At 43.9% G+C, this 18562-nt stretch overlaps 1 pseudogene across 1 annotated transcript in view; it reads left to right on the forward strand.

Moving 5' to 3' along the window:
* The window catches only part of LOC106576990 (apoptosis-stimulating of p53 protein 2-like), a 54060-nt pseudogene extending 39680 nt beyond the window's left edge, over nt 1-14380 (forward strand). Inside the window, exons 12-20 of the transcript XR_006760336.1 lie at nt 4334-4423; nt 4636-4760; nt 6729-7134; nt 8217-9054; nt 9946-10083; nt 10405-10538; nt 10665-10831; nt 11076-11275; nt 12849-14380. The product of XR_006760336.1 is annotated as an apoptosis-stimulating of p53 protein 2-like (transcript). The remainder of the gene's footprint in view (nt 1-4333; nt 4424-4635; nt 4761-6728; nt 7135-8216; nt 9055-9945; nt 10084-10404; nt 10539-10664; nt 10832-11075; nt 11276-12848) is intronic.
* Nucleotides 14381-18562: the final 4182 nt, after the last annotated feature.

Consider the following 18562-nt stretch of genomic DNA (forward strand, 5'->3'; position numbering starts at 1 on the left):
AACTCTGGGTCTTCCTTTCCTGTGGCGGTCCTCATGAGAGCCAGTTTCATCATAGCGCTTGATGGTTTTTGCGACTCTACTTGAAGAAATGTTCAAAGTTCTTAATTTTCCGTATTGTCTGACCTTCATGTCTTAAAGTAATGATGGACTGCCATTTCTCTTTGCTTATTTGAACTGTTCTTGCCATAATATGGACATGGTCTTTTACCAAATAGGGATATCTTCTGTATACCACCCCTACCTTGTCACAACACAACTGATTGGCTCAAACGCATTAAGATGGAAAGAAATTCCACAAATTAGCTTTTAACAAGGCACACCTGTTAATTGAAATGCATTCCAGGTGACTACCTCATGAAGCTGGTTGAGAGAATGCCAAGAGTGTGTAATGCTGTCATCAAGGCAAAGGGTAGCTACCTTTAAGAATGTCAAATATAAAATATATTTTGATTTGTTTAACAGTTTTTTTGGGGGGGGGGTACTACATGATTCCAAGTGTTATTTCCTCGTTTTGATGTTGTCACTATTATACTACAACGTAGAAAATAGTAAAAATAAAGAAGAACCCTTGAGTAGGTGTAAACTTTTGACTAGTACTGTATATACTGTACGTATAGGAACTCAGTCGGGCTCTCAACTTACTGTTGAGCGTTAGATTAAATAATACATAAGGTGCAATTTTGACATTTGTTTGTTCATAAGCAGTCACTCAATTAGCCCATGCCAGCTATTTATTTATTGGTAAGTTAGTCTAGCGGCCAGCTATCTAAACTTGTAGTAACCAGTGTGGGGCCCATTGATCATCAGTTATCATATAAAATGTGTCTCTCCGCCTCAAGGCAACATGAGTAGAATTGCAGGAAATTAACTTTAAAACTAAAAACTGTTCTCTTCACTGTCACGAGGGAACGCCGCTAAAACGCTCACACTCAGGGCTTTGATTCAGTCAGATTGCATAAATACAACACTAATGACACACACACACACACACACACACACACACACACACACACACACACACACACACACACACACACACAGCCAAGAGAACCAGTGAAAGGCCATGCACAGACGTTGGCCTGTTTTTATTCTCTACAGGATGACTCAGTCTTACTCACACACTTGTTCACTCAATCGTTCAGTCCGCCTAAAATAACTCACCCAGTAGAAGGTGTGTGTGTGTGTGTGTGTGTGTGTGTGTGTGTGACATTAAAAATGGAGAGGGGGTGACATTAAAAATGAATAACATGACACCAAAGCTAGTGATTTCAACAGCTAAACAACACAGCACCACAAGGGACCTCCTTCTCTTTTTATCTATCCCCCTTTTCCTCTTCGGTCCATCTTTTCCTTTACATGTAGTCTCCAGCGGAAGCCAGGGAAACGTAGGAGTTAAAGTAACAGATTTTCCCCAGTCTGCTGTGATGTTGCATGCAATCACTTCTGCGTGATGAGCCAATATGCAGTGGGAAAGAAGAGGGGGACAGATTGGGAAGGGAAGAGGGGAATCTGCAGCCGGTCCAAACCCCTCCAGAGCTCTTCTCCATCGAGTTGTAGACTGACGGGGAGGGTCCCTGCCTGGTCCCAGGTCCAACCAGGCCATCTGCACCCCTCACCATGCCCACACTGGGCCCCCTGCTTGGGCCTATAACGGACCGAACCTTCAACTCTGGATATCTAAGGCTCCTACTTTTTGTCTCTTGTTTGCATTTTTGTTTATTTTAGAAGCCATGTTCTTGCTTAAGCCTCTGAAAGACCTGCGGGCTAAGAGAAAAGGTACACACTCCCTCTGGTGTTGTGTTGTGTGTGTGTGTGTGTGTGTGTGTGTGTGTGTGTGAGCTTGAGCTTGCTGTGTGTTACCCTTTCAGTGGATGCAATATGGTCTTAGTTGTGTGTGTGTGTGAGAGAGAGAGAGAGAGAATGTTGTGGAAGAACACAAAAATACATTCTTATTTAATATTTTCATTGTCATCTCTTTTTCTGCCAGATCTCTGTTTGTGTTGCTGTGAGGCGATACTGCCCGTTTGTTGAATTAAACTGTGCCTGTTCCCATTTTCTTTCCACGCTGGATTCAGCAGCGTTTCTAACTGGGTCAGTTAGAACAAACACATTACCTCCAGCAGAACTGACGGTCTGACAGCCACGTGGTTTCAGACTGGCCCAATCAGCTCTAAATCACTTATTGAGGAAATGTGGAAGATAGGAAGAACTAGCTAGATCTACCACATTTTGAACTCCTGTACTGCAGGGTTTCCCGTTGCGGTGCACATTTTGGTTTTTGCCCTAGCACTACACAGTGGATTCAAATAATCAAAGCTTGCTGATGACTTTGCTTTTTGAATCAGCTGTGTAGTGCAACGGCAAAAACTAAACGTGCACCCAAGGGGAACCACAGGACTGAGTTTAGGAAACCCTACTGTACGGTCTTCATTTTTCGGAGAAAAGGGAAGTCCCAGCCACAGGGGTTTTCCAGTATATTATAGCCCAGCTTCGGCCAGACGTTGTCTAAACATATTTGACCTACCATTGGTTAGAATTGAAAGTATTGTTAGAAAACACCCATTAAACCACAACTCCGTAACTCCGTCCGCAATCCTTAAGGCCGCGCTTTGTTTGGCTTGTTCCTAGACCTAAACTAATCCTTGCTGATCTTGACTAGCTACAGATCGTAGAAGAGAATACTCAAACGACTATAATACATTGTAAATAATGGTTAGTCTCTTGTGGATTGCTCTAATATTAATAGTCTTGCTAACGTTGTTTTTACTGGTATAAAGTTAGCCAGCTAAGTGTACTAGTAGTACGTTAACGTAACGAGCAAATTGGCAACACATGACGGACGTTATCGGTAGACGGCTAGCTAGTAGCTACGCCTTTGTTTAAATAACAATTAGGAAGTTACCGAAGTGAACATTAGACTTACAATTGTTATTTGCACATTATGTAGAGGACAATTTTAGTTTCATGTCATTACGCCTTCCCCATTACTAGTTTAACCAAAGTTGCGTTTTGTCTCGAGTTGTGATTTGTGTTGGCTGGTTAGTTAGCTAACATTAACCATCTAGCCAATGCAGCTAGCTAGCTACTGTTGCTAGTCAAAATGTAGAGAAACTAACTAACTAACTAGGTGAGTAAATCACGTTTTAGCTGTGGCTAAGGTTAGCTACTCGTTGGCGTAGACAGCTAACGTTAGTAGCTTGCTAAATTCGCATCTAAAGTAGCTAACCCATTTGTCTGTGCGGCGTCTCACACCACCTTAACCAAGGACTGGCTGTGTTAGGATTAGATTGGTATCTATGACTGAGGACACCCACCGGCGTTGTACCGAGGCACACAATGGGGTAAACAGGCAATCTTACGAAAGCTAACCTTTCAAATGTAAACAACGTTTAGGTCTATGTGCGACAATCTCTGACAGCAATCGTCTAGTTACCGGTACGTTGACAGCTGATGGTTAGACAAAGCGAGCTAATTTATCAAAGCAGGGGAAATTCACTTGGGACCGACCGTCAGAGCTTTTTGAGTGCTAACATACTGCTTTCTCTATTTTGGTGCTGACGTTAGCTAGGTGATTCTCATTTGTCTTGGTCTAACTAGATTTGAGTCAATTTGCCAGCTACGTTATTGTAAACATTAACGTGTAAGTATGACCAGTTATAGGCTAAGCCATACAAGTCACGGTAGTTGAGGCTTCAACATAGTCAAGGCAGCTGTTCAAATGATGGCCTGAGGCCTCCGAACTCCCTACAACTCATCCAGAACGCCGCAGCCCGTCTGGTGTTCAACCTTCCCAAGTTCTCTCACGTCACCCCGCTCCTCTGCTCTCTCCACTGGCTTCCAGTTGAAGCTCGCATCCGCTACAAGACCATGGTGATTGCCTACAGAGCTGTGAAGGGAACGGCACCTCCGTACCTTCAGGCTCTGATCAGGCCCTACACCCAAACAAGGGCACTGCGTTCATCCACCTCTGGCCTGCTGGCCCCCCTACCTCTGAGGAAGCACAGTTCCCGCTCAGCCCAGTCAAAACTGTTCGCTGCTCTGGCACCCCATTGGTGGAACAAGCTCCCTCACGACGCCAGGACAGCGGAGTCAATCACCACCTTCCGGAGACACCTGAAACCCCACCTCTTTAAGGAATACCTAGGATAGGATAAAGTAATCCTTCTAACCCCCCCCTAAAAGATTTAGATGCACTATTGTAAAGTGGTTGTTCCACTGGATATCATAAGGTGAATGCACCAATTTGTAAGTCGCTCTGGATAAGAGCGTCTGCTAAATGACTTAAATGTAATGTAAATGTAACTCCCTTACCACCCCCACCCCCCTCTCACAGGTAAGCTGGCAGAGTCCAACAGTAGTAGTCATGGGCCATCCTCCATAGTGCCCAGAATGACCTCTCACTCCAGCGCAAACACAGAGCAAGGTAACCACCACCTCAGCACAACCACACATAAATGTTACTGTAAGACTCAACCACACAATGACCAGGTATGTAGTGGCCAAATCATTTCCGCCTACCCACACAAACATGGCTATCTTTGAATTGGCTACACAGTCCAGATAGGGTTGTGCCATTGTTTTCCCTGTTTGGGTCTAGTTATGTTATGGTAACACCTGTGGTGGTGTTGTGTGTAGGTGAGACGGAGGGGATGAAGAGGGACCGGCGGGTGCGTCCGTTCTCCATGTTTGAGCCCACTGAGGTGCCCGCCTCCTCCCTCCGCAAGAACCAGAGCAGTGACGACCTGGTCAGAGACGCCCAGGTAAGAACAGTGCAACTGAACCGAAATGGTCGCTTAGCTGCTTTTACTGCAGACCCAAAATGGCTGGTGTCCAGGAAGTTGAAAACGTGAACTTTAATTGAACTGAATCCAATACCTGCCGACCTTCCTACCAACAGCTTAGAGCAGTTTCTCCAATGCACACACACATACAGTGCCTTTGGAAAGCATTCAGACCCGTTGTCTTGTTCCACATTTTGTTACGTTACAGCCTTATTCAAAAATTGATTAAATAAAAAAAATCCTCAGCAATCTACACACACCCCTTATTGACAAAGCGAGAATTTTTTGCAAATGTATTAACAGTAAAAAACAGACACCTTATTTACATAAGTATTCACACCCTTCGCTATGAGACTCGAAATTGAGCTCAAGTGCATCCTGTTTCCATTGATCATCCTTGAGATGTTTCTACAACTTGATTGGAGTTCACCTGTGGCAAATTCTATTGATTGGACATGAATTGGAAAGGCACACACCTGTCTATATGATGTCCCACAGTCGACAGTGCATGTCGGAGCAAAAACCAAGCCGTGAGGTCGAAGGAATTGTCCCTAAAGCTCCGAGACAGGATTGTGTCGAGGCACATATCTGGGGAAGGGTACCAAAAAAGTTCTGCAACATTGAAGGTCCCCAAGAACACAGTGGCCTCCATCATTCTTAAATGGAAGAAGTTTGGAACCACCAAAACTCTTCCTAAAGCTGGCCGCCTGGCCAAACTGCGCAATCAGGGAGAAGGGCCTTGGTCAGGGAGGTGACCGAGAACCTGATGGTAACTCTGACAGAGCTCTAGAGTTCCTCTGTGGAGATAGGAGAACCTTTCAGAAGGCCAACCATTTCTGCAGCACTCCACCAATCAGGCCTTCATGGTAGAGTGGCCAGACGGAAGTCAGTCCTCAGTAAAAGGCACATGACAGCCCGCGTGGAGTTTGCCAAAAGGCATGAGAAACAAGATTGAGAAACAAGATTCTCTGGTCTGATGAAACCAAGATTTAACTCTTTGGCCTGAATGCCAAGCATCACGTCTGGAGGAAACCTGGCACCATCTCTATGGTGAAGTATAGTGGTGGCAGCATCATGCTGTTGGGATGTTTTTCAGCGGCAGGGGCTGGGAGACTAGTCAGGATCTAGGCAAAGATGAACGGCGCAAAGTATAGAGATTCTTGATGAAAACCTGCTCCAGAGCGCTCAGGTCCTCAGACTCGGGCGACGGTTCACCTTCCAACAGGACAACGACCCTAAGCACACAGCCAAGACAACGCAGCAGTTGCTTCGGGGCAAATCTCTGAATGTCCTTGAATAAGAGCCCGGACTTGAACCTGATCGAACATCGCTGTAAAGACCTGAAAATAGCTGTGCAGCAACGCTTCCCATCCAACCTGTCAGAGCTTGAGAGGATCTGCAGAGAGGAATGGGAGAAACTCCCCCAATACAGGTGTGCCAAGCTTGTAGCGTCTTACCCACGAAGACTCGATGCTGTAAAAACTGCCAAAGGTGCTTCAACAAAGTACTGAGTAAAGGGTCGTAAAATGTATATAAATGTGATGTATATTTTGTTTTCATATAAATAAATTAGCAAAAATTTCAAAAACTGTTATTGCTTTGTCATTATTGGGTATTATGAGGGGGAAAAACAATTCAATCAATTTTAGAATCAGGCTAACGTAACAATGTGGAAAAATTCAAGGGGTCTGAATACATTATGAAGGCACTTTATGTACCTACCATACAAACACATGTACACCTTTAACAGGACATTTGATCCCCAATTTGGTTTTTCCATGCAGAGTGGAAGCCTGTGAGTAATGCGGTTAAATGAGAAGTTGTATTGTAATGGGTTAACTGTAATGTAATTTATCATGAACATTAACTCTTGACATCAGGAGTGTGTGGGTGGTGTGAGTACCTATCTGTCATCTAACCAGCTCTTCTGTCTACTCCTTTTTCCAGTCTGCTCCTAAAGCTGCAGTCAAGGTGCCCCCACCTGTCGCCAGCAAACCCAAAGCCCCCAGTTGCGCCCCCTATGGCAAGCCAGGCCTCAACACCGGTACCTTCCCCAAGGCCAAGCCCCCCAGCCAGCAACAGCACTCCCAGGAGGCGGCCCAGGCCCGCGTCCCACTGCCCCCCTCCCAGAGCCAGACCCTGCCCCTGCCCTCCAAGCAGGACCCCCCTCTGGCAGCCACCGTAAGACCCTTCACACCAGAGCTGCCTAAGGACCTGAGCAAGCCCCAGACCCTGGCAGCCAGTTCCATCTACTCCATGTACACCCAGCAGCCCACCCCAGGCAAGCCCTACCCACCAGCCATACAGGGGTCTGTCAACAGGAGCCAGAGCAGAGGCAACGGATTTGTCAGTGGTAAGACTACCTTCTGGTTCCTCTTCTTTTCCTGTTGACTGTATCTGGACTACTGTTTGTCTGGAGACATTTGTCTATTTCTCTAAAGAATGAATGAAGAGGATTGATTTCGCAATATGACTTTGTCAATCAAGGCCGGTATGTGAACCATGGCTCCAAAGCATTTCACTGAACACCAGTGTACTAGAAACAGTGTTGTCTGCGCTTGTTCTTTTCTCTGTTCGACACTGACTGGTAGATTAACTCCTAACAGAGAATTTAAAGCAGGCTGATGTCAGTCCTATGCTATGTACCTAGGAAAGTACAGTGATTCATTTAGCCAGCGGAGAGGGTCCTGACAAGCTGCAGTTAGTGAATCTAATTAAAGATAATAAGCCCTGAGGCATGGCAACCATTAAATAAATCATTAAAGCAATCCTTCTCGTCACCCTGTTACTGTTAACGGGTTGCACATATGCAGATATGTCTGACTAAAGTTAGGTTTGTAATGAGTTAGTCTCAGCCCTGTGGGATTTCTGCCCTTGAGTGAAGCAGAGGACATGAACTCTCTGGAGTCTGCAGTGGCCAGGAAAATTGTGTGGTCCTAGTTATGATAAGATGGTATACATATAGGAGATAACAAGGACCTGGAGTTTTTCCTGGTCAGGTCACATGATCAGAAGAAGCTCTTGGGTCTTTCTGACAGTGGCTGTGTCCTAATTTGCAAAAGGGAGGTATTTAGTGTACTTGGAGACTTCACTAAGAGTCCATTAGGTGCACGTGTCATCCCTGTGGTTCTCCCTCAAGGCAAATCCACCAACCCGACCTGGCTGACGCATGTTGACACCACTGCTCAGCCATGCAGTCAGGAGAACCGCCTTCTGTTACAGCTCTGATCCTCAAACACACATCCTCACATAGGCTACTCCCACTATAAACATTTTAAGCTGTGTGTTGCCTGCCTCAACAACAATAGATTGAAACGTTATATTTTCTCCAATCCTTGTCCTGGAGTGTTGTTGTGTACCATCAGGAAAATAGGTTGTCTAGTTGATGGTATCTTCAAAGACCACTTTAAAGTCTGACCTACTCTCTGTGTGTAGTGTACGGTAAGCCTGTGATCTCCGGTGGTGGCCCCCAGCAACCAGAGAACCCATACAGCGAGCAGCGGCACTCCCCAGACCAGCCCTCTGAGGTGGACCACGGGGCCCACCAGGGCCCCCCCACCGAGGGCCAGCAGGGGGAGACAGAGCGCACCCCCCGTCCCCTCAGCCCCACCAAGCTGCTGCCCTTCATCTCCAACCCCTACCGCCATCAGAGTGACGGGGACCTGGAGGCCCTCAGGAAGAAGCTGTACAATGCCCCGCGGCCCCTGAAGAAACGCAGCTCCATCACAGAGCCCGAGGGCCCCGCAGGGCCCAACATCCAGAAGCTGCTTTATCAGAAGACCACGCTGGCTGCCATGGAGACCATCCTCACCACGCCCACCACACCCGAGGTTGTAAAGGAGGAGGGACGGGCGTTGCCTGGTGTTCCAGGTGCCCAGATTGTTGGGGAGAGCAGCCAACCGGGAAGTGTGAAACTGGAGGTGCGTGAAGTCCCTCCTCCCACCCCTAACCACCACCTCCCACCCCCAGCAGAGCAGACTCCCCCACCAGCCATCCCAGAGGGAGACAGAGAGGAGTTCACCCCCCCCTCCCCATCCACCCCACCCTGCCCCTCGACCTGACCAGCCCCGCTTCCCCCCCACCGCCCCCTGCTGCTACAGGCATGGAGGAGCCCAGCCCACCCAGCCTGCACCCTCCTCCAGAGAGTTTCATGGAAGAATTCCCCCCCTACCCTCCACCACCCTACCCTAGCGGGGCTGAGCAGGAGATCCTGGGGGAGGACACCTTCAGCATGCAGGCACCGGAGGTCACCGGACAGGTCACATTACCACCGGTAAGGAACCTCATTTTAAGTGCCTTCCGTGACACCCATAAACACCAGCCCACAATCAGACACAACCTCTCTACTTGCTGCAAATAGCTTTAACTTCACAGTTCTAAGCCATATTAACAATAGCCAACTGTACTGTACTCTACAGTGCTGTATGTGCCTCACTTGTTGTTTCTCATGGGGTTGTTCTGACTGTTCAGGTTGTACAGTACATGTTCACCTCTGTTGACCTCATCTCGCCCTGGCTAGCTACCCTCCACCCTCTCACTGGTTATATAAGCACAGTAATCCCGATCAAGTATAGTAGAAAGTGGAACCTGTTCATTATGTCCTAATCTGAGAAAAAGATGGCTGCATTTCAGTAAGCATTCACATTCCCCCATCCAAAGGTGACATTGAAATGAGCTTTGGTTATTTTCTGTCCTGTAAGTAAACAACAAGCTGCGTTCCATTTTTGACCCCATATAGGCACGTTTGTCAGTGGGGTCCTACCCTTTGGAGTGTTGATGAGTGGTCTGACCCATTTTTGCCTCCCAGTTTGGCTCTGTTAGTCAGATCAGTATTGTGCTAGTTGCAGAGGGAACAGGTCCCTTCAATCTTCAGTAGATACTGTATTCATTCAAAGGATACTCTGGATGTTCATTCGAATCGTTTATGCATCCAGTTTATGAATATTTTGTGGATTGGAACACATTTATATGAACTGCGAATAGAGTTTTCTATGCGACACACAAAGACTTGCACAAATCAAATCCATCCATACAGAGATGGGACAGGACACTAGCGAACACCCTCAGACACTCCCTCGTGAGAGCGTGTCATCGTGGCTGTGTTGATATCATCAAGGTGTGATGTTGTGTGAAAAGTGTACTCCCCTCCGTGTGTCTGCACTAGGGGAAGAGGACCAACCTGCGTAAGACCGGCTCCGAGAGGATCGACCACGGCATGAGGGTGAAGTTTAACCCCCTGGCCCTGCTCCTGGACTCCTCTCTGGAGGGAGAGTTTGACCTGGTCCAGAGGATCATCTACGAGGTAAGATTTCTGGATGTATAGATACTGTAGTGAATACCGTATCTTATTTCCTGAAGTGGACCTCCTAAGGTCTTAAAAAAAAAAAAAAAATGACTCACAGAGGAACAATGTTTACAAGTGCTTGTGTGTAGTGAAGGAAAATGTATAAGGTGTTTTTGTAATAGCAGGTTAGATTGGTAGCTGGTAAACCATCGTACTCAAAACGTTTAGTCTTACTGTTTTGTAGTCTTAGCTGTTGATGATTTGTATCGAGTGTGTATTGTGTAAAATAATGTGTGTGTAAAGTGAGTTGTAAAGATCTACCTCTCTCTCCTGTCTCAGGTGGAGGACCCTAGTCTGCCAAATGATGAGGGGATCACAGCCCTCCACAACGCAGTCTGTGCCGGACACACAGAGATCGTCAAGTTCCTGGTCCAGTTTGGTGTCAACGTCAACGCAGCCGACAGCGATGGCTGGTGAGTGGACGCTACCAACACCTCTGATTCTGACCCTTACAAAATGCCAGCGAGGGAGTCTGACTTGTCTAACTTGAAAGTATTTTGTTATGAATGCTTTGTTTTTTCTTCCTTTCTCTCTCTCAGGACTCCCCTGCACTGCGCGGCCTCCTGTAATAACGTGCAGGTGTGTAAGTTCCTGGTTGAGTCCGGAGCAGCGGTGTTTGCTATGACCTACAGCGACATGCAGACGGCAGCGGATAAGTGTGAGGAGATGGAGGAGGGATACACCCAGTGCTCCCAGTTCCTCTACGGTCAGTAGTTTTACAGCTACTGGTACAATAGCCTTGAGTGTTATGTCAGGGGAAAGTCTCTGTTTCTCTTTGCATTGAAGAGACAGTGGGCGGTGTGGTTGTTGATGATACTGTACTAGTCATGGTGTATGTGGATGCACACCTGTAGGTGTCATCTGCATTTGGTGTTTGTGTGTATGCGTGTATATTTCTGTGTGTGTGTGTTTTCTTGCTCCGCTAACACCCCGTCTCCTCTCTCCTCCAGGTGTGCAGGAGAAGATGGGCATCATGAACAGGGGCGTGGTGTACGGCCTGTGGGACTACAGCAATGACAATTCTGATGAGCTGGCGTTCCACGAGGGAGACTGCATGACCATCGTCCGCCGAGAGGACGAGGACGAGACCGAGTGGTGGTGGGCGGGCACGGGCGACACGGAGGGGTACATCCCTCGGAACCTTCTGGGGGTGAGTCGCACTGTGTCAGAACAGCGTTTCGTCAAGTTCACCTCTTGGGGCTAGGTGGGACGCTAGCGTGCCACCCGTGGTGCACTCCATCAACAGCAGGTGCATTTCAAGAGCGGCAAATTTGAATCCAAATAAATGTCAAAATTCAAATTTTTCAAAAATACAACTATGTTACACCATTTGAAAGATAAACATCTCCTTAATCTAACCACGTTTTACGATTTCAAAAAGGTTTTACGGCGAAAGCATAAATTTAGAGTATGTTAGGACAGTACATTTACAAGAGTTGTGTGTAATGTTTTGTCAAGTCAAAGACAGGGTCACCAAAACCATAAAACCAGCTAAAATGATGCACTAACCTTTTACAATCTCCATCAGATGACACTCCTAGGACATTATGTTAGACAATGCATGCATTTTTAGTTCTATCAAGTTGATATTTATATCCAAAAACAGCGTTTTACTATGGCATTGATGTTGAGGAAATCGTTTCCCTCCAATAACCGGCAGTCAAGTCAGCGTCACAAATTAAATAATTAAAATTAGAAAACATTGGTAAAATATTATATTGTCATTTAAAGAATTATAGATTTACATCTTTTGAACGCAATCAACTTGCCAGATTTAAAAATAACCTTACTGGGAAATCACACTTTGCAATAATCTGAGCACTGCGCCCGGAAAAATACGCGTTGCGATACAGACTAGACGTCATGTTGGGGAGATCTAAAATCGAAAATACTATGTAAATAATCCATTACCTTTGATTCTCTTCATCAGATGTCACTTCCAGGTATCACAGGTCCATAACGAATGTAGTTTTGTTCAAAAAAGCTCATCATTTATGTCCAAAAATCTCCGTCTCGTTAGCACATGATGTAAGCCAGCCGGACTTCTCGTCATGAACGAGGGGAAAAAATATATTTCCGTTCGTTCAAACATGTCAAACGTTGTATAGCATAAATCATTAGGGCCTTTTTTAACCAGAACATGAATAATATTCAAGGTGGACGAATGCATACTCTTTTATAACGTATTGGAACGAGGGTACCCAACATGAACTAGCGCGCCAGGTGTCTAATGGGACATCAACGTTCCATGGCTCTTGTTCGGTCAGATCTCCCTCCAGAAGACTCAAAACACTTTGTAAAGGCTGGTGACATCTAGTGGAAGCAATAGGAAGTGCCAAAATATTCCTAAACCCCTGTGTTTTTCAATGGGATAGGTTTAAAGTCAATACAACACATCAGGTATCCACTTCCTGTCAGAAAATGTCTCAGGGTTTTGCCTGCCAAATGAGTTCTGTTATACTCACAGACACCATTCAAACAGTTTTGGAAACTTTAGAGTGTTTTCTATCCATATATAATAAGTATATGCATATTCTAGTTACTGGGTAGGATTAGTAACCAGATTAAATCGGGTACATTTTTTTTATCCAGACGTGCAAATGCTGCCCCCTAGACCCAACAGGTTAAACATTTTACTGAATACATTTCCATTAAGATGTTGATTTGGTTGCTAGTGTTCCAATGTATCTAATAAGGTGTTTGTGCGTCTGCTTTCTCAACAGCTTTACCCAAGAATTAAGCCCAGACAGAGAAGCCTGGCTTAGACGCCCTGTCAATCCTGAACTGTAAATATAGCAGGAGGCATGGACACTGGTTGCATCTCATTGTTCCAATACCTCTCCTCATCTTCTCTCCTTCATCTGCTCTGACCTGTGAAGTAATATGAGGGAAGGTTGAGATGGAGCAACAATTGAGATGCAGATCCACACAGGCTTTATTTAATAGGAGCGCACAAGGAGAGGCCAACAATCACGTGAAGAAACGTTGAGACCAAACCGCATGAAGGATTTTAAACTGACCCAAGAACACTACAGACGTGCCTATGACCACTGACTATGGCCCATCTGAGGTACTTTTATATACCAGGAGAAGAGGTTTTCCACACTTATTTTCCCAGACCACTGTGTGTGTATAACACACTAAAGGCATTATGTTTCTCTACATGTTTGTCGTATTGGTTTCCGAACAAGTATCTGCAGTTATAGATATTGGTCAGAATATCTGGGGATAAATGTAAAATGGAACAAGCAGTATTTTTATGTAGAAAGGTGATTTTTACACTTAGTTTTTAAAACTGTTATTCTTTCATTTTAACCTCGTCAGAAAGAGCTGGAGCTGAACAACGTGTTAGTTGAGTGAATGAATGAGTGTAATACATGATGAATGTGATGAATTCTGTATGAACAGGTATTCTGTTACCATGACAATTCCTGTGTGGGCTCAGTCTGCTTATGTCATTTCCTGTTTTTAGTGACTGTGTCCCACTCAGTATAACTACAATAGAAGCCCATGTTTCAGCATTGACCCTACTGTACTGGCAAGGGTTAGTGTGTGAGTGTGTACCACTTACCACTGTTCAACTTATCAAACTGGGAATGAAATGATGAAACGTATGTTAGGTTGGTGAAATGTAGCCTATACCACTGTTGAATGAGCTATTGCTTTTGACTCTTGTTCTTCGATGATGCTAAGATAGAAAATATACTGTACCACAGGCTAAGTGAGCAGATATAAGCAGCACTCGTTATATTTCTCTACACTGGCTTAATGGTGGAGATATGACAAACGGATAAGTACTACAGTTGTGTTATTGTCACAGTAGACATTCCTCGGAAACTATGACATCACTAGTGAAATCCACGTGTCATCTGTTTCTAAAATGGCGCCCCTGCATTTAAATGGACCATTTAGCCATGTAGGAAGGATGAGAGGGTAAACTTCAAGGAACCTTATTCACACGCTATGTAGCTTGGCTTGAAGAGTAAGAGATGGTAGAGATTAATGCTTATAATGTCAGGTCTTTCCTTAAAATCTCTAAAGGAAGTTTAATGAAAACTCAATCAGCTCATTCATAGTAAGGAATTCTGCATCAACTCGTCTCCATCCATACCACTGTCTATTCAACAGATGGATTTATTTTTGTTACATTTTATTATCGTTCTTTTTTGTCTTGTCAAACTATAACCTCACATGTAGAATTGTAAACATTTACAATAAAATACAGACGTTCCGGATCCGGTGGCATGCATTGAAACCTGTGGCCTTTTCGTGGCTTTCTTTTGCAAATTATAATGACTAGCAGACTTATTTCCTAAAACTTGTCAATACTAAACATCCTATTAGGTGTGGGACATTCATTGTGTGACTAGGAATAAGTAGCAGGTCTATTACGCTCCAGCAGCTGGAAATTGTCCCTCCACAATTCAACTCTGGGAACATGGCAGCTCTCAACACCAGACCATGGTACATGGTTTACCAACTGATACAGAAAACGTCACTGGAATCAAAACTTTTGAGTTTTTCTATTTCAAATTATTATACAAAAGTGCGACCAATAGAATGGGAGGGGTAGAGTGCAGTTGAAGTGTGTCAATGAAAATAAAATAATTAATGTAAAATATACTGTGTCCATAAAATGTATATACAGTTGAAGTCGGAAGTTTACATACACTTAGGTTGGAGTCATTACAACTTGTTTTTCAACCAAGTAATTTTTTCAACAATTGTATACAGACAGATTATTTTACTTATAATTCACTGTATCACAATTCCAGTGGGTTAGAAGTTTACATACACTAAGTTGACTGTGCCTTTTAACAGCTTGGAAAATGCCAGAAAATGATGTCATGGCTTTAGAAGCTTCTGATAGGCTACTTGACATAATTTGAGTCAATTGGAGGTGTACCTGTGGATGTATTTCAAGGCCTACCTTCAAACTCAGTGCCTCTTTGCTTGACATCATGGGACAATCAAAAGAAATCAGCCAAGACCTCAGATAAAGAAATTGTAGACCTCCACAAGTCTGGTTCATCCCTGGGAGCAATTTCCAAATGCCAGAAGGTAACACGTTCATCTGTACAAACAATAGTACGCAAGTATAAACACTATGGGACCACACAGCCATCATACCGCTCAGGAAGGAGACACGTTCTGTCTCCTAGAGATGAACGTACTTTGGTGCGAAAAGTGCAAATCAATCCCAGAACAACAGCAAAGGACCTTGTGAAGATGCTGGAGGAAACGGGTACAAAAGTACCTATACCCACAGTAAAAAGATCGTACTTTTTGGAGAAATGTTCTCTGGTCTGATGAAACAAAAATAGAACTGTTTGGCCATAGTGACCATCATTTGGAGGAAAAAGGGGGAGTCTTGCAAGCCGAAGAACACCATCCCAACCGTGAAGCACGGGGGTGGCAGCATCATGTTGTGGGGGTGCTTTGCTGCAGGAGGGACTGGTACACTTCACAAAATAGATGGCATCATGAGGAGGAAAATAATGTGGATATATTGAAGCAACATCTCAAGACATCAGTCAGGAAGTTAAAGCTTGGTCGCAAGTGGGTCTTCCAAATAGACAATGACCCCAAGCATACTTCCAAAGTTGTGGCAAAATGGCTTAGGGACAACAAAGTCAAGGTGTTGGAGTGGCCATCACAAAGCCCTGACCTCAATCCCATAGAGAATTTGTGGGCAGAACTGAAAAAGCATATGCGAGCAAGGAGGCCTACAAACCTGACTCAGTTACACCAGCTCTGTCAGGAGGAATGGGCCAAAATTCACCCAGCTTATTGTGGGAAGCTTGTGGAAGGCTACCTGAAACGTTTGACCCAAGTTGAACAATTTCAAGGCAATGCTACCAAATACTAATTGATTGTATGTGAACTTCTGACCCACTGGGAATGTGATGAAAGAAATAAAAGCTGAAATAATTAATTCTCTCTACTATAATTTTGACATTTCACATTCTTAAAATAAAGTGGTGATCCTAACTGACAGGGAATTTTTACTAGGATTAAATGTCAGGAGTTGAGTTTAAATTTATTTGGCTAAGGTGTATGTAAACTTCTGACTTCAACTGTAGGTTCAGAACTTTTGCAAAACAGCACAGTTGGAAAATATATGGCAAATAGAAATCAAAACTGGATGGTCTAAAGAGATAGATGGGAGGGGTTGAGGGTAGCTGAAGGCTGGGACTAAAAATAAACAAAAGGTAACTAGTGTCAAATATAATATTTCCGTATAATGTATAAGCTTGAAGTAGAAGCCTAAGTGTTGTTGTCCATTAGTTTACTCCAATTAGGGGAGGGCTGGTAGGGTTAGGGAAAATAAAGTAAAATGTATTAAAAAAGAAATATATACACCACCGTTCAAAAGTTTGGGGTCAATTAGAAATGTCCTTGTCCACCAAAAATAACATCAAATTGATCAGAAATACAATGTAGACATTGTTAATGTTGGAAATTTCTATTGTAGCTGGAAACGGCAGATTTTTTTAATGGAATATCTACATAGGCGTACAGAGGCCCATTATCAGTAACCATCACTCCTGTGTTCCAGTGGTACGTTGTGGTAGCTAATCCAAGTTTATCATTTTAAAAGGCTAATTGATCATTATAAAACCCTTTCACAATTATGTTAGCACAGCTGAAAACTGTTGTTCTGATTAAAAGAGCAATAAAACTGGCCTTCTTTAGACAAGTTGAGTATCTGGAGCATCATCATTTCTTCGTTCGATTACAGGCTCAAAATGGCCAAAAACAAAGACCTTTCTTCTGAAACTCGCCAGTCTATTCTTGTTCTGAGAAATTAAGGCTATTCCATGAGAGAAATTGCCAAGAAACTGAAGATCTCGTTCAACGCTGTGACCTACTCCCTTCACAGAACAGCGCAAACTGTCTCTAACCAGAATAGAAAGAGGAGTGGCAGTTTGAGGAACAGATGCCTCACAAGTCCACAACTGGCAGCTTCATTAAATAGTACTCGCAAAACACCAGTCTCAACGTCAACAGTGAAGAGGCGACTCCGGGATGCTGGCCTTCTAGGCAGAGTTGCAAAGAAAAAGCCATATCTCAGACTGACCAATAAAAATAAAAGATTAAGATAGGCAAAAGACACTGGACAGAGGAACTCTGCCTATAAGGCCAGCATCGCGGAGTCGCCTCTTCACTGTTGACGCTGAGATTGGTGTTTTGCGGGTACTATTTAATGAAGTTGCCAGTTAGACCCCAAACTTTTGAACGATAGTGTACATTTACAAAAAGAATATGTGGGTTATTGGAAATGATGCAGACAATTACATTGATGGAAGCCACAATCTACCTGCAATATTAAAGCTGATCTACCCCCCCCCCATTTTTTAAATATATATATAAAAAAACCTGGCTGCTACTATATGAGAGATTGTTTGTGAGGAGATTACCTCTACCCTCGATTTACAATTTAAACCGGTAAATTAATCAATGGCAGTGCTAATTGCTTAAGTGGATACCTATTCAACCAAAGTGGAAAAACTGGAGAAGACCGCCAATCGAAAATCATTCCCATAGATTCAATGTGTGGTTCATTATTCAGATCTGTTATCCATGCACAATCATGCAGCCATAGCCTGTAGCTATGATGCTACCCTCAGCATAAGACAATGATGAGTTTACAAACTCATGTTTGTGTACAAGGAACAATATTACTGTTTTTGCTGAGCATTGAACTTATAATTATATTAACTATGGTCCAGGACATTTACATAGTGACGACACCATGCCAATTAATGAACAATGGACAATATATGGATCCTGCAGCTATCCAATTTTTTACTGATTAGCATTAAGGCATACATATGTCATATCTTTTTTGTTTAACTTTTTTCTTCATTACCCACCCGTACTCTTCAAGTCTGCTAACTCAAATTGTAAAGGTCTGAATTGGTTACTTATTTTGTTTTAATTTAGTTATTATTCAATTTTTGTATACCTTAAGACCAAAAATATGCTGCTTAAGAGATTTCTTATGTAAGGCTGTCACTCGCCGTTATGCTACACCCCAGTAATTATAGTGCAGGGCAGGGGGAACCAGGGAGAGACGGCTGGGGGCTAGGGAAGGGGGAACGATTTATAGAGATGGTCTTCTGGGTGTGGAGTGACCAATGGGTAGATTTCCCTGTGGGTCCAGCTTTTTATTTAACATCCATGGGCTTATCAACACTAAAGATAAGAATTGCATTTTTTTTAAACTATGGAAACACTAGCTTTTCTCTCATGGAGTTTGAAAGGCCTTAATATTCCTATCAAGCGTTCCAGCTGTCTTGATATTCTAGAAAGAACCATATTGATATAGCAGTGTTCCAAGAAACACACCTACTCCAAAAGGACACACATAGAATAGAGAAACATTTGTACAAACTGGCTGCTTTTTCATCAGCCCCAAACAAAACTAAGGGTG

Source organism: Salmo salar, chromosome ssa18 (genome assembly GCF_905237065.1).
Source record: "Salmo salar chromosome ssa18, Ssal_v3.1, whole genome shotgun sequence".
Lineage (NCBI taxonomy): Eukaryota > Metazoa > Chordata > Actinopteri > Salmoniformes > Salmonidae > Salmo > Salmo salar.